At 41.7% G+C, this 24,214-nt stretch overlaps 1 non-coding gene across 1 annotated transcript; it reads left to right on the top strand.

Annotated features, from left to right (window-relative positions):
- The first annotated feature begins 4,147 nt into the window (after positions 1-4,147).
- LOC141424490 (small nucleolar RNA SNORD56) lies at positions 4,148-4,217 on the top strand. Its single transcript, XR_012449405.1, has one exon. It is a non-coding gene; the product is annotated as a small nucleolar RNA SNORD56 (small nucleolar RNA).
- Positions 4,218-24,214: the final 19,997 nt, after the last annotated feature.

A 24,214-nucleotide genomic window follows, 5' to 3' on the forward strand; every position in this document is an offset into this window, starting at 1 on the left:
CTTGGATGAAGAAAAATAATGAACTCTTAGAGCTTTGGAATTATGGAGAGCTATTTGCCCTTCTTCAAGTTACAGTTTTTCTGCATTCTTATTTGTGCTTTTACAATTTTCCTGTCTCCTCCCTGACCAGGAAGCTCCTAGTTTCTTGATTCTGTTTTAAAAGCCCCTCCCCCCACATTAATGCACTAATTCCAATCCACTAGCAGTCATATCAGGCCTGAGATAAAAGTGCCTCTCTTGGTGCCTAAGAAAGGAAGAATTTGGGATACCTATATTGGCCACCCAAAGACCTGTCACATCCTCTGGTCTCTAGCTGAGTTTCAGATGGCTGTACATGCTATATGCATAACCCCCAAATAAGCCAAGTGTTACCACAAGAGCCACGATAGAAACTCATAATAGATGCATCATACCATGGTTAGAACATCTGACCATAAGATCACTTCTTACTTCTGATGATAGACTCTGACATCTAAATTAACTGGTTCCTCCACCCTTATGAGACAAAGCCAACCAGACCAGAAGAGCCCCTGGTACACCTGAAGACTACAACACTGCTCAAAGCTCAGAGGTACACCTCTCCCTAGATATGCCTCATATTCCTTCTGCTGGTGCTTTGGGATTAAGTATTCCCCTCCCTGGGTCCACAAGTCTCCAAATTGATTGCATAATTAATCTGGCAAGATTGACTCTCCCAGAGTTCCCCTGGAGTTGTAAAAATCTCTCCTTCGTACAAGACTCTCTGAAAGCAAATAGCAAGCAGACCGATGGACATCCTGATTTGGCATTCACCAAGAAATCATTTAGGCTTCACTTCAATAATACATTCTGACAGGCATAGCATTCAATTAAGAAAACAACATGGGGAGAGAGATGGGAGGAAGTGAGATGGCCACAGAATTGGGTCCAGTGTTCCCATAGTTGGTGTAGTCTCTAATACCATCATAGTTCCAAGCAAACTTGTTAAATCATGAGTTTTCTTCCCCTATGAGGTCTGGCTAGGGGCCAGAGACCTCTTTGTTGGTTAGAGTAAACCCAAGCAGTGCCAGGAGACAGATTCTTCAGCCTCACCCCTGAGTCAGCAGCTGCCTCACAGGCAACCTGGACCAGGCAGTCTGAGCCCTTTTGGGCTCCAATTCAACTATAAAACAACTGATGATTGCACCCCTCTGCTCATAGCATGTTGTAAGATTCCACTAATTGCTGTTTGGAAAAGCTTGTATCTTCAGATGAAAGCATTTGTAAGTTTGAGCTCTGTTCTTGACCAAAGTCTTTGTACAACTGAATTTTAATAACATGGCATGGAGCTTCTATAATTTCCCTTTAGAGAAATAATTCTACAACACTGAGCATGTCTGCTGAATAGATGTATTTCCTCTGAGTAGCTTTCTATCATTCTCATGACCATCTGAGACACCTTCAACTCTATGAAAAACTCTTGAAAAATTAATTCTAACAATATTTGGTATAAATTGGCTTTTGTCAAATGTGGACTGAACGAAGTAATAACTCTTGCCAGATTAAAAAATCATTTTAATGTCTTTTTCAAAAATGGAGAACAGGAAGGTTGGTACCAGTGTGGCGGGGAGGATATAAGGAAAGGGTGTGAGAAGGTGAATGTAGTGGAAATATTATGTTCTCATGTATGAAAATGAAAAATGAGACATGTTGAAACTATTCCAGGAATGGAGGGGAGTAAAGGAGAATGATAGGGGGTGAACTCAACTATGATATATATTGTAAAAACATTTGTAAATGTCACAATATATCCCCAGTATAAAAATAATATGATAAATTTTTCAAAGATTTATTTTTTTAATCTGTTAGAAAAGATTGTGGTTTTCCAAGTAAAATCAACTACCTTCTGATTTTTTAAAAATTACTTTATTAAGGGCCAATCACAATAAAATGCTCTATTTAAATCACATAACTTAAAAAGTTTTGACATGTGGCTTCATCCAGGCAACCACAGTTAGATACTCCCACAATGTGCCTTTTTGTTACCCGTCAGTGCCTCTCTTTCCTTCAAAGTTGGCATTTTCTAGAACTTTACCTACATAGAAATCTAGCACATGTGCTCTTTTGTGTGGCTTCCTTCACGTAACACAATTGTTTTTGGATTCATCCATGTGGTCGGGGGTGCCATTGAGTTCATGCCACTCAGTCCCTTTCTATTCCCAACAGGATTCCAGGCGTGGGTGAATCACGGTTGTTCATCTATTCATCTGTTGAGGGACAGCTGAGCTATTTCCACAATGGGGCTACTACCAATATAACTGCTGCAGACATTTGTGTACAAGTCTTTGAATGGGTATCTTTTCATTCCTCTTGGATAAATCGCCAGAAGTGAAATGGCTGGCACATATGGTAAAACATTACTTTTTGAGTAGATCCTGAATAAACAAATACTGTATTGTAGAAAATCATGTTACATGTGAACCCCTACATACTTGCTGCCTGCAAGTATTCATCACAGAACCATAAGATAGTATTCCTTATCTTATGATAATAATACTAAAAAGTATTTTCTTTGGGTTACACAATGCAATTTACAAAATACTTTTCCATGTGTTACCTTAACATACCCTTACTGGTAATTTCTTCCTCTCTTTCTCTGATTTACTCCAATGAATGTCTCCCTACACAACACTGACATCTTGAAGCTGAATGAGGAATTTTAAGTGTGTTCTCAAAAGAACTATATATCCAATTGCTCCCTTGTTTCTCAAACAGAAACACCTACCCTAGGTTGTACTCCTCTGACAAAGGCAGCCTTGTTCCTACCTCAGTGGGGAATCAGCAAGATGTAAATTAGACCATGCTGTCTCCTGCTCCCGGCTCTCCACTCTCCCTCGCATCTCACACATCTGCAGATTCATCAGTCACCCATGCTGCACTTTAAAGACCACAAATTCACATCTTGACTGCAGTCCTTTCAAGTCTCCCCACTTTAAAAAAGAACCCAATTCTAATATCTAATTCTCAAGCACTGAACTACCTTCCCGTGCATTTATGTCAGAAAGCAATCTTTTGTGGGAGATACTGTTGAAGACAAAACTTGCTTTTTCACTATTTTAGGCCAGAAATAACCACATTCAGCTACTGGAGAAAAGTCTTCCTAAGACCTTCAGAATCTTCACTGCAAATACCTGGTCCTGACACCCTGGCCTTCTGCTGTGCCTCTTGCTGCCACCTTGCTGGCTCTTTCCTTCCACACTCCCAACCTCCTCTAAGTTTGAGAGAAATTTTTCAGTCGAAAACTATAGCGACTAATTTAAAAAAGAGCCTTTGGCTTTGGGACAATTGGTTTGCCACTGCAAAACTTAGGTTTTATGAATCCCCATGCAGGAATATTTCATTTGGATTTTTTAAATTAAAGATAAAGCTATCAAAGCACTGAAAAATTAAACTTTTAAGATAATATTGGGATAGAAGAAGTAGAGTGCACAAAGAACATTAGTGACAAATTGGCTATGTACATGTTTCCAGTTCTCTGTGTTAAAGATATCATAGCAAAATCAAAAAGTATTTTGCCTCTCAGTTTTGGAGGAAATACAATAAAGGCGGGTGGGGGGGGATGCCAGTACTCAATATGTAAAATGCTTCCACAGTGAATTAAGATTTATGGATTTTAGGGTTTGGAGGCATGTATCAAGTGGTAGACCACTTGCCCAGCAAGCACAAGGCCCCGAGTTCAAACCCCAAGGAGTATGGCCAAAAAGAATTACGAATTTCACTGTGTGTAAATTTTACCTCAAAAAATAGAAAAGGGCTGTAAACTAATACTGAAAGATTAAATTGTTACTGAAAAGCACCAGAAATATTTACTATAGTAATACCTGCAACTTACTTTGAAATGCATAAAATAAGGTAGAATAACAAATGAATAAAGGAATGGATAGATGAGAAGATATTTGGTAAAACTAATATAGCCAAATGTTAACTGTAGATTCCAAATGGTAGATACATGGATGTTCACTATATACTTTTTTCAATCTTTCTATAAGCTTGAAATTTTTCATAATAAAATGTTAGGAAAGAAGCCCCCTAAATTTAACAAGAAAATATGCATAAACACTAATAACATTAAATAAAGCAAATTCACAATTGGAAATAAAGAAAAACAAATGAGCCAAAAAGAAAAAGAATACAATGATGGTAATATTTTCAGTCAATAGAGTTCATTTAGTGAATTTTCATACATTGGGTCTGACTGAAGCTGAAAAAAAAAGAAAGAAAGAAAACAACAAGAAAGAAAAAGACAGTAAAATGAGCAGTCTCACTTGGAATCTGTGAAAATTTATAAAGCTTGAAAATACCATAGAAACACGAATGGGAAAAATCTACATAGTCGTTATTGCTTGATTGCTTGAAATAGAAAAAGAAAGAAAAGGAAAGAAAACCAAGCAAGCAAGCCATTGCAACCCTGGAGCGATGGTGAAATACAGGCTTGCCTGCCCATGTTTGAAGACTCCATCCAGCAGTCAGAGGGAGGCACTTCTGTGTGTGCTGACATTAGCAATCTCCAAGCTCTATTGTTCATTGACAAAGTGAACATCACAGAATGAAGTGTAGCAAATGACCAGTAAAACAGACAAAAATAAAACAGTTTTGAGTGTGTGCAAATCCACAGAAAACAAAGTCCCTAAACCCATGTATTCAACCCACAAATTCATCTTAAGAGAGAGTAAAACTGGAGGGAGAAAGATGGAAGGATAAGAGACACGTAAGCTTTTACTCTGTCAACTTCTGTATTATTCGGCTTCTTACAACAAGTATATAATATATTGATAACTCTTTGAGTTACCTAAACTGACCCAAGACACTTAGAACCGTTATTATCTAAATATCCCTAACATACACTGTGAACATTTCAAAATTCAGTCAAGAATCTACATATTTTTCTTGCCTGACATCAAAAAACCCAAATGTTGCAGACAAGACATCTGGTGATCTTTTTATGAGAGCTTTCTTGACTTTTCATGTGACTTGTCAGCATTCATGTCTGTAAGTGAAATGACGGCAGGCCTATAAATCACGTGAAAGTTCTTTCTCCTCCCAACGTCATCCCCCAGTGCTTAGCCCAACTCTGGATGCACAGTCTGGTCCCAATAGAAGCCCCATTGAGAGAAAAATGTTCTTAAACCTAATGGAATGTATTTTGAACTAAGTGCCATGGATTAGATTAAGTCAGGGAGGGGAGAATTTTGCAAAAACACTGTAAGTCAAAGGCGAGAGGCAAACATGAGAAGAAAAAAAGCAGAATGGTAGCCAAAGTCAAGGGAAAATAGAGCAAGAAAAAAGTTTTGACATAAGTTTGTAACATTCTAACCCATGAAAGAATTAAGGAAAGAGGGATTTTGCCACGTAGGTGTGACAGGTCCACGCACATGCAGCTCCATTCAGGGGACCAGAGAGCCTTTGTGGAGGCAGGCGAATGGTAAATCGTCCCTCCAAAGTGATCTTTCTAGCTAACTAATATGCAGAAATGAAAAAGAGGTGTGAGATGAGTTGAGTTGGCACCCATGATAAAGGATTACATGCAGGTGACATGTTTCCTGACCACAGAGACCATCAGAGCATTTCACAAACATTGTGTCCTGACCAGAGACACAATTCAGCCCCTTACTTGCCTGTTGCTTCTCTGGTGGGGTGGTTGGCTTATGTCTAGGATCTGCCCAAAACACCTGTGCCAGGTAAGGATGTAGGAGAGCCAAGACCAGAATGCTATTCACAGACAATGCTTCTCGCTACCTCTGCTAAAGAAAAAACTCACCCCATGCTTTTGAGGGAAGCAGGGGTAACAGGCTCGTGTGTGTCCTCATTTCACACTTAGGTACCTAATTAGTGCTGCACTCTGGGAATGCAAAAATATGGTCATGTCCCCAAGAATGTCATGGTCTGCTGGGTAAACATTTATGTGGTAGGTGGTTTATGTAAGGAAGAATAATGACACAAAGTCAACAGCAGTCAACTGCTGGGGAAGAGAGAGTGTGGGCCCAGTGTCACAGGAGGTGACCTCTGACTTGTACCTTAAAAATCGTTAGGATCTTGATGGAATGAGAAGCCACACAGCCTGGGAGAAAATATTTGCTAAAGACATATCTGAATGGACCGTTATCCAAAATATACAAAGAACTCTTTAAACTCAACAGTCAGAGAACCATCTAATTTTAAAACAGACGAAAGATCTATGCAGATGATCCGCACAATCTGCATTTGAAGAGCTACTCCACATCATAAGTTATTAGATAACTGAAAATTAACATGACACACCACTACACATTTGTTGGGGTTGTTATAATCCAAAATAATGACAATGTCAAGTGCTGATGAGGATGAGGAGCAACAGAGGAATTCTCATTCGTTGCTGGTGGGAATGCAAAATGAAACAGTCACTTTGGAGGACAGTTTGACACCATTTCTAAAGCTAATTCTTACCAAATAATGCAGTAGTTCTACCCCTTCGTTTTTGCCTAAATGAGTTAAAAATGTGTGTCCACACCAAAACCTACACACAATGTTATGCCAGCTTTACTCATAATTGCCAAAATAATGAAAGCAGGATGCCCTCCAGTGGGTGAATAAACTGGTATGTCCAGACAATGGACTATTACTGAGTACTAAAGACAATGAGCTCTTAAGCCATGAAAAGACACAGAGGAAATTTAAATGCATTTTACTAAGTTAAAAGTCATTTTTATAGTGTGATTTCAACTACGTGACATCTTGGAAAAGACAAAACTACAGAAACAGTCAAAAGTTCAGTGGTTGCCAGGAGTTAAGAGGGAGGGAGGGATGGATAGGAGGAACACAAGGGAGTTTTAGAGCAGTGAAAGTACTCTGTATGACATCATGATGGTGGGTAAGTGGTGCTATACATTTGCCTAAACCCATAGAGCGTCCAGAACCAGACTTTGGGTGATAATGATTTGTCAGTGCAGGTCCATCAATTGTAACAGTTGTAGGGAGAGGTGCTGACAGTGGAAGAGGCTGGGTAGAGGGCAGATGGGAACTCTGTGCTCGCTGCTCAATTGTCCTGTGAACCTCAAACTCTCTCGAAACTAAAATCTACTTGAAAAAAATCAGTAAGAAAGGCAGCGCAGGCTGTCAGATACATCAACATGAGTTCCCCTTGTGGGTGAGGGACACAGACAAAGTCAAAGCCCTCTGGATTACAAGTGAAGCACTCATGAAAATAAACACAGGGATGGATTCTTAGAGATCGTAATTATCTCTGATGACTTCACTAGGAAGCCAACGTTGGCTAAATACAGATTATGAAAGTAAAGCCCTGAGCCCAGAAAATGATACACTGAAAATTCCCAACATGTGGTATGTGCTGTTATTATCACCCTCTTCTTCCTCATCATAAACATCATCATCTTCATTGTCACCAGATTTCCATGAAAGGAGAACAACATGCCTAAAGCACAGTGACTAGAAGCCTCGTCAGCTATAAAAAAAAAAAAAAAAATCCCCAGAGTGCCCTGCATGGAAACACAGAATCAAGTAAGAGCAGGAAGGAGACAGACCAGGTGCTGCACAGATATAATTACTCCCAAAGAAATCTGGGCTTTATCTAAACAGGGCACCCCTGGATTGTCTTAAGAGGCAATCCATGAGATGAGATTTGTGTTTCTGAAAGATTGGGAGTAGGAGACACCTTAGAGCTGTTGTCATTGTCCACAAGAGGAATGAGGCTCTTGTGTACCAGGCAACAGGGCTAAGGTGGGTGAACTGGTAGAATTCATAGACTTCGGTGGCTGTTTTGTGGCTGATTTGATGGGGGAAGTGAAGGAGGGAAAGAAAGAAGTCTACCATGATAGTTGGGTTTCTACTTTCAGTACATGAGAATATATATTGAGGGAATCACTAGCGGGGACAAGGCAGGGTGGAAAGGAGGAGAAGAGACAGAGAGTATGTGAGATCCCTGTCCACAGCACTTCCTGTTGGCTGTGGGCTTCCTGCACCATCCATGATCAACATTGGCAGCATTTGTGAAGCTCTCTACTTTATTTCATGTTTGCTCTTTCTAACAACCTCAGGAAATAGACATGATTGTTGCTGTGCTTGTTTTACAGATGAAGAAAATGAGATTTACAAACAACCCCAACCCCAAAGTCATCCAGACAGTGGTGGGGCAGAGATCTGAACTGTCTGCTTGCAAACTCGAACCTTCTATATCAACACCAGCTAGTGACTCTGGACCACCTCCAGTTCCAGCCTTTCTCTGTGTGAACTGGAAACACACAACCTGACCTTGTCCTTCTAGAAGATCCCACCTTCAAGAGAACCTGGTGACAGCCCACTCACCAGTCAGCCTTAGCAGAGTGCAGTGTGCCCAGCTACCCATGTCCTCATGCCCCACTTCCTAAGCACAGCTGTGCACAGTTCTCTGGTTCTCACACTGAGGCAGGATCGGGCAGATCTAAAGGCACCATAAACCCACAAGGGGATTTCAACTCTAATAGGGGGTCATGTTCCACTTTGGTTAAATGACAGCTCCTGAAGGAATTGTCCCTGTCTTCATAGACTGCCATCCCCAGACAGCATGCACTGTGCTGTGACTCAATAAGTCACCATGGTGAGATGAGTTTTCGTTAAAAAAAATTTTGAAGTAGGATGAGGGGCAAAAGTTGAGCAAAGAGAATATAAAATATGTGATGTATATTTGGTAAATTTGTCATGCAAACCTTTGGGAGACTGAAATTTGCTTTCCTCAGCAACGTGGAGCAATGGCCATTCCAACACTTAATTAATGGCTGTGACTTTTAGGATAGCACTTTCCAAATTCCAGTTCTTGGATGAAATAGGTCCCTGATGAAGTGTTGTTGCAAGACAAAAAGAAAAAAAGGACAAAGCACCATGTTGTGTTTATTAGTCAGGTATATTATATATTACACAAATATGTACATAGCAATATAATGTTTTTAATTGTCTGTCTTGGGAAGAACTCTCCTTTTTTCTGAGCCTGTCACTTTCCCATCTAAGAGTATTTTTTACATCCCAAGTAGCAGTACCAACATTCTGGAATAACTATTGCAGCTAGCAAACTTTATTCAGCCATTGATTAAGGATCTACCCTATGCAAGGCTTTGCAGATGTCCCAGTGAACAAGACCAAACTCCTGCCACTCTGAAAGACAACCCAGTGGGGAAGATGGCTATAAGGAGCACAAGAGACACAATGAAGGAGAAACACCACAGCTACAGATGCATATGACAGACAGCCTGATCTCGATGGGGTATCTGGGAAAATGGAATGTAAGCTGAAATCCAAGGATGAGGAACAGGTAAGGGTCAGCAAAGAGAGGCCATTTGAAGAACTGAAGCCATGGTGAAGCTTCAATGCCTGTACCGCAGGAGCATTTAACTAGCTCACATCTAGATAGTCCGTGGCTGAGACAGGACAGTGCCCCTGCACGATGTCAGTCAACATTCAGCATGTGACCTGTGTCTCCAGAAGATGTTGCAGCAGTCGCCAGCTTACCAGTCTGACTGTGTGCTGTTGAGCACTGATAAGTAGCAAGTGTCCTTGAGTAAGATTCTGCCACCTCTGGCCACTTTGCTGACTGCACCATGCTTCAGTTTTTGTTGTGTCTGAAATAACAAGGTTCCGTTAAATATGCTCCGAGTCCTCCTCTGAGCCTGGCCTTCCATAAGGGTAAATGTTCCACAGCTGCCACTTATTAAGCATGTAAAATTTGAAGTCACTGGGCTCAATAGGATATCAGCAATCCTCATAGCAGCCCCATGAGTCGGTCTTATTATCACAGTGTTCTAGATGAGATGTAGAGTCACAGTTCCAAGGTCACGCGCCTAATACGAGGCAGATCTGAGAGTCAAACCCAGTTCTCTCTGATTCCACATCTCATAAGCGTCCATCATCCACAGTCCCTTGAAGTCCTTGGCCTGTTCTGAAGCTCAGTTGCTGTGTTCTGTCTGCATTCTTCAGCCTGGCATTCAGACTCTCTTTTCCCAGTCTTCTCCATGCTAATTACACTGGCTTCTCCATTGGTCCAATAACCATACTCATTTGCAGGTAGCACTTTGTTTACATTGGTTATCCTTTGTCTCCCCACCATCGCCTCCCTCCCTCAATGGGATGAAGTTAAGTAATCTATTGGATAATGACTGCTATAAATTAAACATTTGTACCATCCCCAAATATATATATTGAAACCTTAACCCACAATGTGGAGGTGGGGGTCTTTAATAGGTAATTAGGTCATGAATGGGATTAGAGCCCTTATAAAAGGGAACTCCCTTGCCCCTTCTGCCATGTGAGGACACAGTGATTCACAGCTATCTATGAATCAAAAAATGGGCCCTCACCAGACCCAGGCACCCACCCTCCAGAACTGTGAGAAATAATTTTTTGCTGTTTATAATTCACTCAGTCTATAGTACTCTTTCATAACTGCCCAAATGGCCTAAGACAATGACAGAGCAACAAAATACAGTATACAGGGTGACAAGTGCTTGAGAGTAGATGTGATAGGACAGGATACCTGAAGTTCAACTGAGTCTGTGGAGCAGTCTTTAACCATAGAGGGAATGACAGGATGAAGATCTTAGTGGGCAGATCACTCCTGCAAGCGTGGACCAAGTCCAATGACACGTGTGGTTGTAGAAGACACAAAAATCCAAGCATAATGCTGGCTAAGCCTGGGCTGGGATATGGCAGTGAATTCTTGGAACAAAGCAAGAAATCTGCAGGAATGGAACCTAAGATTGGGACTTGACCCCAAAGGACAGTTTAGGAGCATAAATTCGGATGGATGGATGAGCCATGTGAATCAGGCCAGCAGCAGCAGGAAGAGAGATGGTCCCAGAACTGGAACAGATTTGAGTCAGGTGACCATGAGAATAAAGGCCAATCGAAGTCATTAAACTTATCTGGGTCCAATTTGGTTCTAATCCTAGCCCAGATGCTATGTGCTGGGTGACCTGGAACAGGTTGGGAGACAATTCTCACATTTTTCCATGTCTTTCACCAATTATTCTTTCTTCCAGATTATCTTTCTTGGGATATTTGTACAAGTGAAAGGCCTTGGAAGATATGGTAGTGTTTTTCTTCAGGACAGAAGTCAAGCAGGCCTGCTGCCTGTTGTAAAAGAGTTGGGTTCCTGAAGTTCGGGGTTCCTCCCATGTAAGAAAACTCATTTCATACTCAGGTGTCATCTGGTCCACTTTGCACATTTACCCAACAGATTTTATTTCTTCGTTCCACCACCTATCTCAGAGGCATTGTGGAGCTCACTGTAAATGCTAACGTGCTCTGTTTTAAATAATTATTATCAATAGAACAAACTTGCGCTTTCTTCAAAGCCCACCTCAACCCTTTTTCTCTAGGGTGACTTTTCAAATACTCCAGGACAGAGGTTAGTCAAATGATTTATACGCATTGTTGAAATTTTGTATTCTTACTTCTTAGGTGTTATTTTGAGCTCTCAGACTGGATTATTCATGTGTGAGGGAGGGCAGGGATTGCCCCTCCCACATCTTCCAGATCAGGCATCTGTACTAAGCTTATGGGATGAACACAAAAGATTATAAACACTTGTAAATTCATTGCATCTTACCTGTCACTGTTCTACGTACTTATTACCAGGGGAAGCTATAGAAAGTCAATGGGAAAGAACGTGGATGGTTTTTAAACAGTTTTACTATCCCTGTGAAACAGGGTATCTAGCCTACAGAGAGGCAGACTGGTAAAACTGTTTGTGGAATGACAAGCCCGCTGAACTTATCTGAGGCTGATTGAGCAGTTAATGTGTTCACAGTATATTTGCATCAAGTGTATTATTAAATAGAAACTTAAGTATTCATATATGCAAAGAAAACTGCTCTAATTCATATTAGTTCTTTCCACAAACACATCATGAGGAACAGGCCATCTGTTCACCCACAGGAAACTGTCAGGGTCAAACCTCAGAAGCCACATCTTTGCCCTATTCCTGGGATTTCTGAACCACAAAGTATGTCATCTATTTCAAAAGATGTTAATGGAATTAAGAACTAAGCTATAACATCCATAAGCAATAGGTCTTATGAGCAAAAGCAAAACTCAGTTGCTGTGGGGGGGGTTGTTTTGTTTTGTTTTGTTTTGTTTTGTTTTGTTTTGTTTTGTTTCAAATGTATTCTGTAAACTTTATTTGGATCCTGACTTGAGACAACTGGGGGAGATGAATGCTAGATGATTTTTATCAGATATGATATTGATAAGGTAGTTATATAAAGAAGAAATGACCTCATCAGTTAGACTATTCACAGGTTAAGTTTCATTGTGTATTGGAGTTTAATTTAAATATTCCAACAAAAATGTGGCTAAGCAAATTGATAAATAAGAGGCAGAGCTTGGTTGAAGCTGGACAGAAGTATTGTGGCTTATGATGAGTTTCCACTTTTGTGATGTTTGAAATAATAATACATAGTAAAAGGATTTAAGTAGGTACTTTATAAATTGCCTAAATCACAATCTGAAACTTGACAATTAAATAGTAGGACTTGGTCTTGATCTAACACAAACCTTTGTTTTCTTATTAGGCCAACCATCAACTTTATTGGAGCTCCATTTAGATTACAATAAGACTTCCACTATGGGACTTGAGGATTTCAAATGATACAAGGAACCACAAAGGTAAAAGCTCCCAAGATCTAAACTTAGAAGCGGTAGCCTATATGATTAAGACATTAGTGAAGCTGCTCAGAGAACGTGTATCAGGACCCTGGTCAAGTTCATATATTTCCTGGTCTAACAGCTATGATCCTCAGACACAAGGTTAGCCTAAGAACACTTTCAAGGGTTATGCTAAAGATCCAAGTTATTTTGACAGAGTCACCAGTACCTATCCAAGTGTTACTGTCATTAGATATGAATGCTCACAAAGTAAAATGAGTCGTTTCACAAACCTATTAATGAAGATTTGTACCACCACAGAGCACCCCAATGTGGAAGTATATCAGTGTTAGAATCTGATGATCTGTCAACATGATAAGCAGAAAGATTAGTAGAGGCCCAATGGAATCGTCCTCTCTTCTCATCTAAACCACCAATTACCCACCATGCATCTTAACTTGAATTTTTAAATTTCACTCTCAGGTAACATTACAGCCAGTGAAATCATGTTTGAAATGTGTCTGATTTGCTCTAAGCATCCAACAAATGTTAAATCCCTTCTCTCTTCCCAGCCTCCTAAGGAGGCCAGGTATTTGGAATGACAGAGCAGGGCAGGGAGAAACTGCAGTGAGCTTCATCAAATGCTACCTCGCCCCTTACAGCCATGTGTGATCAGAGGGCCAGAGGACCACCCATCTGTGTCGAGGGCAAGGACAGAGGGCAAGAAGAGCATCCAGGGTTAACTGTAGCCACTGGAGATTGAACACATGGCTTGAAAGAGCCTGTGTTGTAAAAAGCTCTGCCTGGATTAATAAACCCCGATCTTTCTGAAGGTTCAGAACACCGCTAGGTAGATAGCACACCCTATTGAGAGTGACCACATGGGTGATCAGGAAATGATATTTGTCACTTTCACAAGAGCATGAAGGATTGCTATGCAACTAAGAGCTGATGAGTTAGACTCAGAGTCAGTCAGTCTTCCACTGATCATGTCTGGGTGTGTGGCAACCTCCAAATTAGTCACTCTTTGATGGCTCCAGTGTGGGCAGCTGGGCCAACCATGCTGCCCAGAACTGAGACCAGAGACGATCTTTTGTGCAGCCTCAATGAAGAATGCTGAATTAATTAAAAATCAAAAACAATGAACTGGTCATCTTACAAACCAGCACATTACTGTGGCTGCTGTTTATACCTAAGAGATGACTTCTAAGCTTAGAAAACTCCAAATACTATCTCCATAAATTAAGTACAATGATGCTGACAGTAGCTAGCAGATACGTCAAGTATAAATAGCTTTGGGAGGTGAAGATGAAAGGTCTGGTTCCCTCTGTTGTCTGTGGTGTTTCTTTGTAGGAACCCAGTATCATGGCCCTCTTCCTCTTCCTCTTCCATTTTCCCCATCTGAGGAAACAGAGCTGGAGAAAAACGTCCAGGCCAAGTTTTTATCTCTAGTTTGCAGGAAAAAAGGAAAGGAGTGGAAAAGTGACTCCAGAGGAAGCTCTTCTGGCCACTGAAATGGAATGACGTCTTAGAATAAACTAACCTCTTAAAAGGACTGGAAAGGCTCCCAAAGAGGAGCAAGTTTGATATGAGCTATAACAGGAAGACTTGTACCTGCCATATAAATGTTAAGGCTTTAATGAATGCTTTTGCTTCTTTTATTCAAGGACCTTGGAATCCTGCAGGATGAAAGGCCCCAGGAGTCTGAAAGGGATTAATGACAGGCTGGAGATGTTATTATCCTCCTACAGAGACACCTGTAGTCTGCAGGGCAGAATGTGAGTTTCCCGCCTGCAGCACTCATGGCATAAGCAGTTTTTGCTGCTTCAGAAAATCTCCCTGGGAGTGACCAACTCCAGGGAGCAGAAGACGAGGGGCACAGAGAACAACAATCACAGCATCACAGCACAGGTTGAGACTCACCATATGGCCAGATGCTATTCTCAGTACTTTTCATTTAATCCTGACAATGCCAGCATGATTTTACATTTCCCAAGTGAGGAAAATGAGGCACATGGAGAGTGACTTGATCGAATGTAAAGTGTTTTAAGATAGGATTTGAATCCAAGTAGTCTGATCCTAGAATGTAAACCCATGGCACAGAAAAAAGAGACAGGGGTGTTTAATCCTGTTCATTTCATAAAAGAAGACTGACTCTGGTGTGAATTGAGTCTCCCTTCTGCATCCTTGTTCTTGCCTCTGGTCTTGTCATTGATGAACTCAATCCTATCTATCATGCCAAAAGAATATGTGGGGGGAACCTCAAGAAAATAAGGGGCACCTGTTGAGCATCTGCTACCCAAGTCTGTCTAAGATGCCACTGTGTTGGGTCAGGTTGGTATACCTTCATAGCTAGAGGCTGGGGAAAGCTGTGTTGAGCTCTCTGCAATGCTCCATCAGTGGAAAGCCAGGAAACTATACCACATAAGGTTTACTGAAGGAACTACAGTCATTTAGCCTGGAGAAGAAAAGACTCAGTAGATGAGAGAGGTGCCCAAGATCTGATCTGTTCTCTTGGGAAAAAGGATGAGAATGGATGATCCCAAGAGGGACATTCACACAAAGGCAAAGAAGATAATTCTAAGGAATGCTTAGGGCTGTCCAAAGACAAAAAAAAACCTGCCTGGTCTTGGTAAATGTGCTTAAGTCCTAGTGAGAAGACCTTTGTCATCCTAGTGAGTAACATGCCCTTTCACTTTCAAGTGGTCTTGATTTGGGTCCAATTGGAGAACACAGACCTTCAGCTCCTGGGTAACTTACATAGACTTTAAAACATCCCAAGCATATCATTTTAAAATTTACATATACAAGATGTTTTGAGATAGTAATCCTTTCAATGGTCTGTAATGACATGGTGTATACTTTTTATCCATTTCTCCATTTCCATTGCGGTACTCGAACCCACTCCTTCAAAAGTTTGCTCTGTTTGCCTCTATCTATGAGCCCCTAAGAATGCTGCACTAAATGAAAAAGGCAGAAAGGCACTGTGTGTCAGGGCAGACCAGGGGAAGAAGTGACAGGGATGTCTGAACAGGGTGTTCTCTGGGGAGTTTGGTGAAGAGTTCTGAGTTGAAAACAAATGGGTGGCAAGGGAAGGAGGAGCAAGAAGAGCCTAAGAAATAGTGGCTGAGTCACAGTCATCCCTTTATATTGCAGCACTGCTCTGTTAATGTATCACATGCCTGGTGCTAAAATACTGACTTTTCGATTACAGTTTGCAACAAAGAAGGAATTAAGGGGAAAAGGTAAGCAAAAGAGAGAGAAAAAGAGACCTCAGTAAGAGGAAATTATATTGATACTGGGGTGTTGATCCCGAGTTCATGTCCTGGTACAGTCGATGACTGAAGACACCAGACCAGGAGTTAAGAGTAAAGCAAGCACAAAGTTTATTGAAAAATAGCAAGGCACCCTGATGGGTGGGGCTTAGTAAAAAGGCTAAGCTAAACAATGGCTGAAGTCTAGGAGATGATATAGAGCACTAACTGGCTTAGGTCCAACTATTCTACCTTGAAACCATATTTGTGATTGGTTGGCACTGAGTCAGCTTCTCGATGAACTTGGCCACTTGTCTGTCTGCCTCCTTATAGAACTGAGTATTCCAGAAGGGTCTGGGCAGTTCATCCTGGCCTTAGGGTCCACATCTTGCAGCTGCATTTTGTTATTCTGGTGAGATGCTTGTTATTTCTGTGAGAAATCTGTTGTTTCCTATGCCTCTTTTATATGTCTGCTTCTAAAGTGCCTCTCTCATCCAAAATGGAGTCAACTCTGTCATTGCTCCTCTTAATGATATGAGATGAAGTGACGAGGTCTTCGAGTACCATGTTGATACACAATGACATTACAAAGGGATGAAGCAAAGCTCTTCCAAGTTCCCTTTTAGTGTGGGATTCTTTGCTTATTGCAGAGGAACTTCGGGTACCAGGGGTAATACACACCTGCTGAGGCAGGAGAATCATGTCATGTACAAGTCCTGACTATATACCAAGACCCTGTTTCAAAAAAATAAAAATTGAAACTTCAGTCTGCCATGTAAGAAAGCAGAGAATTCTTGGCTGGGAGCCTTTTCTTCCACTGCTCAGTCATGGGACCTTAACCAAATCCTCTCACCTTCCACGCCTCAGGGTCCACTTGTGCTCACATGAAGCCTCTAGAACAGATGTCCCCAAGGTCTCTTCTTCATCTAAAGTCCAGTGACTCTATGATTTAATCTTGAGGGAGTTTGTAACTGCCCTGTAACACCTTTCTCCAGGACACGTGACCAAGTGGAGAAAGTACCAGGAAGGAATTCATCCAGGAGTTCCCTGAAGTGTTTGGAAAAGGAACAGACCCAATGAAGAAGGTAAGCAGGGAGAGCCTAGGCTTTTCCAGGGGTCAGTTACCTCAGTCCTGCTCTGAATCATATAATTAGCAAGGGAAGGGGCAAAAGCAGTCTTAGATGATTCCCCTGTCCTGGAAATTCCCCATCCCCCCAACCCAAAATAAGTTATTTGGTGTAATGATGAGAGCTGATAGTGTCTCTTTTCCCAACAGATCTGAGAAGGCGCAGAGAGGAGACCCATCTAATATCAGCAACTGACTGTCACTAGCCAGGTGATGCTTAAAGTTCCATGAGGCCAGGGACACAAGTGGGTCACCCCATATCATAAGTTAAAGCAAAGAACCCAGAAGGAGAAACCTGGCAAAATGTATAATGGATCAGGCTGGTGTCAAGGTGGAGATTTGTAGAAGACCCAGCAAGAGCCATTGGAGGCTGGTTACCTTCCCACCGGGAAAATGTTGTAGCCCCTCAACAGCCAGTTGCTGCCTAAACACCTGCCAGTAGCCCCGGGATACTGAGGGTAAACAGTGCTGGTCAGCACAGACACCTGAGTGTTGGGATGGAGACAATCTGTGTGCATTTCCTTCTGCTACCGAAGCCAGCCAGCTTTGCGTCAGTGCTGCCCAGGAGCATGGAGCCAAAGTGCCCCACGTAGCCACCCTGTCTGGAAACCAGCGGAATACATGAGACCTCAAACATAACTGGTTGTCATCTCTGAAGCAAGAAGCCACCGACACTCAGGCCTCAGATGAGTGACATCTGACGATGCCTTCTCCATGGCAGTGAGCATAGCTTTTATGTCGACTGTCTCCTCTGAACCCCATGAAGCAAAGGAAACTGATATTATCGCCCTGTGTAAAAAGTCACAGAGCTGTGGCTCAAAGCCACCTCATGACACACACACGTCCCAGCGGCTAGGGAGTATCAGAGCATGGACTTTGGTGTCTACATTAATGAAAGGCAGCACTTCAAAAGAGGATGAAAGGAGGCAAAACCAGTCCTCCTTGCTTTCTTGAATTTACTCTCATTCATGCCACTGTCATGTAAGCCCCGGGGGGAGAGCACTGTCACTTATTCCTTTGTGACAGGCTCCAAATTCCTAGCAAATCATTAGCCTCTTTCTTGCTCCCCTCCCCCGCCATATACACTACACCCAACTCCAAAGTTAATAACAACCCCAGCTTCCCTTGGGCGCCAATTAGTCCTTAATATATCAAACACCCACATGGTGCTTGCCAAGCCCTGCAGGCTTAATGGTCACAGAGAAAATGCTGTCTTTATTCTCCAGGAATTTACAGTCTTAAGAGGAAGGAGAGGGAGCCGCATATTAAAGTTACAGGGCATAAAATGCTGCACAAGAGACCAGTGCATGAAGTCTCAATATCAATGATCAATCCAGGAAAGATCGTGGAGCTGGTCCTATTCCATGTCAACACCAGCTGCTTGAACAAGCATTTTTGCCTTGTTTATTGTCCTTAGAATAAAAACACATTTGTAATATTCCAAGTGCACACTCTAATTTCACAAGCCTTCCAGGTGAAGCAACTAATAGACTATGCAGTTCCTTTTCACCTTTTAAACTCCTCTCATATAAAGTATGATTGTTAATAATGACACTTCTAGTAGCTACATGTTTATCTGCACCCAGCACTCTTGAGTGCTATGCATTTGTTATCTCATTTAATTCCCTCCAAGACTCTGTGAAGTTGTTTTTATGGTCTCTACTCTTCAGATATGGAAACTGAGGACAAGGAAGATTGAGTCCACCTGCCCAAGGTCATATAGCTTAGAAATGGAAAAAGAAAGATGTAAACCAGGATCTGTTTAATTCAAAGCTCTTAAGAAACTTGTATTTCCTTATTTTAACTTTATGGCATCATGGTAAGTAAGTAGGGAAGGTTTTTGTGGACTTCATTTTACAGATGAAGTGTCACTGACAGGTTCAATGACTTACTTAAGAGTTTGGGCATGGGGAGTGGGGGGTAGGGGGGCTGATGGAGTGGCTCAAGAGGTAGAGCACCTGCCTAGCAAATGTGAGGCCCTGAGTTCAAACTCCGGTGCCACCAAAAACCATCAAGAGTTTGCACGAACCCTCCAATTTCTTTCTACTGCCAATCCATCCCAGTATCTTCCTATAATACCAGCAACTGGTGCATCCAGAGGGAAAGCTGGAATTCTGTAATTAGGCTTGAGAGAGAACAAGATGGTAGTTAGGGTAGGGAATCGGGAATCCTAAGGTCTGTGACTCCAGAAACCACCTTGAGACATCAGAGCTATGCTTGGGTAATTCTGATTGCTTCTAGGCTTGAGGCTACATATGAAACAGAATATAATGCATGCACTTTTTAAATTGTTCTTGCTACATGGGTACAGTCATGTCCACACGTTAAACATTCTACTCTCTACTCCACAGAGAGCGTAGTTGGTTTGGAATGTTCAAAGCCAAGCTGGAAATGAGCTCTGATGACTCACTAGACACCAAATGCCACTGAAATTCCTCTCCACAAGTCCTGCCACTCTTGGGTCACCATGGAGATTCACCTTCTCTGAAACTCTGCCGTATTTGTTAGTCATTGTAGTGAGTTGAGCAAATGTGTACCTAGGCCAGGGTGTTCCTGCTCACATGGAATCTCCACAGGAACTGTCACATCTTCAGAAAGTCTCATGTCACCATTGGTAACATCACATCCTCCCATTCCTCTTTGTACAATAATGTTAATAGAACCCATCTTATTACATTATGGACCTTATATGAGACACTGAGAAAAAAGTCCGTAGTAGGTATTTGTGGTGGTGCATGTCTATAATCCCAGCACTCAGAAAGTTGAGACAGGAGGATCCCAAGACCCAGGCCAGCCTGGCTACATTGCAAGACCTTGTCTCAAAATATAGTCCATACCTGATACATTACTGTACAATGTGTTCAACACATTGTAAACAGTCAATAAATATCAGGCTTTTATTATTATTACTGATGAGTTTATATTAAATTTAATTGAGGAGAGTATTGCTAAGGAGCACATACAATTGGATTTTTTTCAGCCTAAATTGGGTCCTTTCGCAGCCTAACAACGATTAAGAAAAAAGACAAGAAGTAGAAGTACTTATATATTAACTTTGGATCTTCTGCTGTCTGTAATTTCTGAACAGGTCAGAAAAAGAAGGCATGAGAAGGCCCTTGACTTTCATGAGGGTGGAAAAGCTCTCATGAAAAAGTTGTGTTCTTCAGACTTTCACTCCTTTATGCAGTGTCCCCACGTGCTCAGTTTTTCTACATTAAAATTACTTTTAATTAAAAGCAGTAGGGTTGAGAGAGGATGAATTAAAAGCATTGAGACTCAGAAAGAGGCTGAGTGTGATGGCTCATGCCTGTAATACCAGCTACTTCAGAGGTAGAAATAGGAGGATCAAGGTTCAAAGCCAGCCCAGGCAAAGAAGTTAGTGAGATCCCCATCTCAACAAATAAGCCAGGTGTGGTGATGCACACCTGTTATCCCAGTTACCCAGGAGGTATAGGTAAGAGTCCCAATCCAAGACCAGCCCAAAAGCACAAGACCCTATCTGAAAAATAATTAAAGCAAAAAGGACTGAGGACATGACTCAAGTGGCAGAACACTCAAGCACAAGGCCCTGAGTTCAATGTCCATTACCACTACAAAGGGGGTGGAGGGACCTCACAAATGACATGCTGTCCTGAAGGCACGTGTAGGAGATGGGAACGGGGACATAAGTTGACATAATTTCCACTTGGATGACTACTTTCATTTCCTAAGACTGGTGATTAAAACAACTGACATTCTCTTAGAGTTCTGAAGGCTGAAAGTTGGAAATCCAGTTCCCTGGTCAAGGTGTCAATGGGACTGCCCTTCTCTTGGGGCTCAGGAAATATCCTTCCTTGCCTCTTCTGACTTCTGCTGGCTGCTGGCATCCCTTGACTTGTGGCCGCATCAGTCTCTGTCCCCGTGGTCAGACTTCCCTTCTGTGAGTGTCCATTCTCCCCCCACCTCCCACTTATCAGGATTCATGCAGACTGCATTTAGGGCCCACACGGGAGACCCAGGAAAGTCTCCCTTTTTGAGCTCCTTAACTTAATCACATCACCCAAGTCCTGTTCCAGCACAGAAGGTAACACTCACAGGATGCAGAGATGGAGGGGTACATATCTTTGTTGAGAGAGGATTTTCTGCCTGCCACCCCCACTTTTTCCATGAAGCTCTTTACCCAGCTTTGTTTGCACTACCGACACCAGAGCCTAAAGGGAAAACTTGGAGAAGCTACTGGGTAGACCACTCTCCTTGACTGAAGAGGTTTTTCCCCAGGCCTCCAGGTACCAGAACAGTCTGGGTTCATTCCATCCATTTTACAACTTAAGTGAGCACCTGAGTTCCAAGCATTGTGAGAATTTCAGGGACAAATAAGATACTTCTCTGCCCCCTGGAGAGCACAAGGTGGAATTAGAAGAAACACTGGTTCCTCTTCACTCTTCACAACAGGGTAAACAAAACACCAAAAGAACGAAGATCTGGAAGCCACACTGGGACCCAAGACTTGGTCTCAAAAGAATCTAAAGCCAGAAGTTCTGGGTCTATTCACAGCGACTCCAAAAAAATAACTGAGAGTCTCTCAGAGGTGTCTGGGTATTTTTAATGTTGTTTTGATGCTGATGGTTTTGAAGAGCACAAATCCAACTTTTAAAAATAGAATGTCACTCATTTTGGATTTGTCTGATGCTTCCACATGTCTGGAGAAACAACGTCCATCTGTCCCTCATTGCTGAAGATAATTTTAATTACCTGGTCAAACTATTGTGTGATTGCTCTGCTGTGTGAGTTATCATCTGAATTCTCTACTATATAGCTCATCTTCCTCTTGCAATTAATAAATGAAGTTTGGAAAGACATTTTAAGACCATGCAACTAACCTGTTTCCCACCAAAATTTCCCCATGGACTTAGCATCCATTGGTGGGCTGTGTCTAAACCCATCTTCATTATGAGTTGCAAAATGGTGGCTTCCCAGGGTCGGCACACCCTCCATATTTGTACAGTAAGCAAGAGCCTTCCCTTCCCATTTATTTATTTTATACTTATTTCTTTATCTGCCTATCAGTATGAACTCATAAATTCCTGGGGGGGAGGGTAATGATTAATAATTAAATATTGCACTTAATTATTTTGATGCTCAGATTGTAACAAATTCAACCAACAGGAATCACTTCAAGTGTCGCCTGTGTCCTTGTGAAATGGCCTCCATCATTTTTCCCAGAGTAGTTCTTCTCTTTCTGATGCAACAAGATGTTTCAACTCCATCTTCTACCTGACTTGCCCCATTCTGGAAATGGCCATTTCTTTGAGGAGCTGTGATTCCCTTTAGTATGAGAGACCAGGATTTGATTACTAGGTGCTCATTGCTCCAGGGAAGTCTTTGTTTCTAGAAAAATACACATGTATGTATACATATGCACACAAATATAATACTCATATATACATGCCGGGAGTGGTCATACACATGCAATCCCAGCAGTCAAGAGGCTGAGGCAAGAGAACCAAAAGTTTGAAGCCAGCCTGGACTACAAAGTGAGACCTTGCCTCACTGAGGGTGTAGGTTGAGTGGTAGAGCACCAACCTAACAAGCTCAAGGCTCTGAGTTCAAAGTGATATTCTGCCTCAAAAAATAAATAAATAATGTAGGGTGTCAGAGGCTCATGCCTGTAATCCTGGCTACTCAGGAAGTAGAGATCAGGAGGATAGAGGTTCGAAGCCAGCCAGGGCAAACAGTTTGTGAGACACTATCTCAAAAAGACCCATCACCAAAAAACAGGGCCGGTGGACTAGCTCAAAGTGGTAGAGCACCTGCCTAGCAAGTGTGAGGCCCTGAGTTCAAATCTCAGTACTACCAAAAATAAATAAACAAACAAAAACAAAAATATGACCTCATTCTTACTAGGGCTAGGGATGCAGCTCAGAATGCTTACTTAGTATGCACAAGACCCTGAGTTCAACCCTCAGCACCACAAGTAAAAAATGTACATGTATATCTATATCTATACTACATATAAGTATATAGATATGTATATATGTGTGTATATATATGCATGTGTATACATATGTGTGTATGTATGAAACAGAAATATATATTATTCGTTTCTTATATGTGTATATATATGAAACCATAAATCTCACTGATGATTCTAGCTCCGATTCACCCCACCGGGTTCCTTCCTGCCTTTCTCCACTTCTTATTTGATGTCCTTTTCCCAGGATGAGAACTCATTCCCAACAGCATCCACATACCATTTTTCCCTTCACCCAATCCATGACACATTTAGAATAGCTTCTCAATTGCTTTGCACATCTGCCAGGAGATGAATGAGATCAACTAAAACGAGTTTAGGAATTGCTTGCAATACACACATACCTCTTACCTAAAACTGACCTTAGATTGTCAAACACTTTGTTCCTGAGGTCTTTGGATTTGTCTTTCTTTTGCTTATCTCCTTTCAATGTGATAATAATATTCACGTGAAATACAACTGAGTTCATTTGTTTCAGATTGCTTAGTTTTGGATTTTTCTTTCCCTTTCCATCTTGTTTAAATTTTATTTTTAGAGCATTAGCATGTGTCTAAAAGTCAAAACTATTAACAAAAAATTCTCAGAGAAGTTTACCTCTTTCCAGTGTCATACCCATTCCCTGCTTCCAGTAAGTGATCAAGCTCGTTCTGTTCTGACTTACCCTTCCTGTGTTTCTCTGATATGCATGCTTTATTTCCTCATCTTTCTGTATTTGGAATTTGTTCATTTAGTGCTTCACATCAATTCATAGAAACCACTGCGTGCTGTTTGGTTTGTGCTTTAGAGTTGCACAGTGCTCTGTAACAGGTGTATACCTTGTTTTCAAACAATTCCCTGCACTTGGGCATTTAAGCAGTTTACAATTTTACCATTACAAATAATGGCATAATGAAGGGCTCACAGAGTGGGCCTCAAGTGGTACAGCACCTGCTTAGGAAGCACACAGCCTGAGTTCAAATCCCAGTACCACCAAAAAGATTAATAATGCAATGAATGATTTCATGCATATGTATTTTCTTATTGTGGGAGGCATATCCTCAAGATAAGTCCCCAAAAGGATTCCTGGGTCAAAAGACAAATGATGTGTAGTTTTGTGACATCCTGCCAAATTCTCCCCAATAGGGCTGGACCATTCTGCATTCCCACCAGCAGCACAGGAGAGGGATGGTCCCCATGGCCTCACTGACAGAGGGTATGGCC

This window comes from Castor canadensis, chromosome 6, assembly GCF_047511655.1.
Source record: "Castor canadensis chromosome 6, mCasCan1.hap1v2, whole genome shotgun sequence".
NCBI lineage: Eukaryota > Metazoa > Chordata > Mammalia > Rodentia > Castoridae > Castor > Castor canadensis.